The sequence below is a fragment of the Scardinius erythrophthalmus genome (genome assembly GCF_964197995.2).
Source record: "Scardinius erythrophthalmus genome assembly, chromosome: 17".
In the NCBI taxonomy this organism is placed as follows: Eukaryota; Metazoa; Chordata; class Actinopteri; order Cypriniformes; family Leuciscidae; genus Scardinius; species Scardinius erythrophthalmus.
Genome location: NC_138237.1, coordinates 23,648,534 through 23,650,561, shown reverse-complemented (window position 1 = coordinate 23,650,561; position 2,028 = coordinate 23,648,534).

The window sequence follows — 2,028 nt, the reverse complement described above, 5'->3', positions numbered from 1 at the left end:
AGTAACCAGCACTAGTCAAAGTAGGCTACGATCAGAGCCGTTAAGAGTACGATTATGCAGACATGTCTGCAACTAAGCAGACGTCACATAGGGAATATGTGTTAACGTTTCAAACATGCTAGTTTTACATTATTTGAAACTGCTACGGCAGCAGTGAATAGATAGTGCCTATTTGCTTTTGACGCGCTGTGTCGCGCCTCTTGCCGGTGTAGAGACTGTTCATGATGCTCGGGATCTCTGATTATCATAATTCTCTGAGTGTATCCTGATGGAAATATAATATAAACTCCAACAATCTTTTGAAAACAGAGTGTTTTTACCACACAAACAGTTCAGCGCTACTACTGCTCCTTTCAAGGATGCAAGAATCAGTTCCCGCCCCGAGTGTAAAGCCAAACGTGATTGGTTGAAGCGAGAACGTGCTACGATTGGCCAGCTCGATGTGGCCGTTATCTGATTGGCTTGAGTTGGCGGTGGGTGGAGTCCACTTATTTGTGGATCTGTCTGCAGGTCAACGCTAGAAGTGTTTCAAAATCCACAAATGCGTGAGGGGATTCACAAATGCACAGGAACCGATTCACAAATGTGTGCAGCGATTTACAAATGCACAGAAAGCGGTTCACAAATAAATGCCAGGCAGAGTTGTGTTTGTAAAATAATAAAACATTTGTAAATATTTTATTTATTTGCAAATCTCATTTTATTTATTTGTGTATTTTATATTTTTTTGTGAAACTCTTTACATTTATTTGTGGATCTTAATCTATTTATTTGTGAATTCGATATTTTTTTGTGAATCTCTTTACATTTATTTGTGAATATTAATCTATTTATTTGGAATATTGCAACAATAATACCCCCATATTCATGTAGTGTCAGGCATAATGCGCACCCTTTGGATTTTTGATATTTATTCAAATAAATTAAAGTTTGCTATTGAAGTTAGAAACGTGTATGCCAATGTTTTATGCAACTTTTGAGACGGTCCCTAAATGTGCGAATGTCCAATGTCAAGCCAATTTTACATTTATTAGGCTACATTTAGTCATTTATTTAGCAGACGCTTTTATCCAAAGCGATTTACAGTTAAACTAACAATAGGAGGACAACAATATGCAAGTGCTATGACTCTTCTCTTCTTCTATTGACTTTATAATCCTGTTCATGTAGAGAAAGCTGATGACATGCTACACAGGGAAAGTAACAATGAAGTTATTGAATGAAACATAAACACAGCTTTTGTGTCTTTATCATCTTTTCCGCATATATACTGACACAGCTCATTTTCATTTTATGAATGAATGGCTTGCTCTAACTGTTGCTCTGTCTTCGTCAACAACACGAGCTTTTGCACCCCCTGCTGGTGATGTTGACTAACAGTAGATGGAAAGTATCTCGGTAGTCTATTGCTTTTCCTGCAGTTCCGTTGAATTTACTGTCGAATTTGAACCACTGAATTTGTGGAAGCGAATTTTGCAAAGCGAAATAAAATGGACCGAAAATTGCCTGTTGAATATTATAGGTTGTATTTTTAAACAGTTTGAATATTTTGAAAGTGAAATATGGAAGGTGAATATGGATTATTGAATTTTTAATAATGAAAATGTGTTTGAAATGTTTTTAATTGAAATATTCACAGCTTAAATATTCAACCATGTTGAATTTCAGCCCATAAAAATGCAAGCCCTAAAAATACAATGCATTAAAATGCAAGCATGGTTAATGCAATGCCTATTTTTTTTTTTCAAGTAGTGCAATTCAACAGGCTTTTTGTTTCAAAAACATTTGACATTATTTTACTTCCATATGCAACAGCCATTAGGTTTGTCTGTGATTTTGTCTTATAATACTCTTAGAGTAAAAATGTAGGAGTCCTAAAGTTTCTCCTAAATCGGCATGTTTATAAGGCTACCTTAAGATGTTTTGTGAATATGGCCCCTGGTTGTTAACTTGCCATGCAATTATTAAGCCGGTAATTCTAATGAATAGTAATCGAAAGAGATTCGTTGACTGCTAGCAAATTAGCTA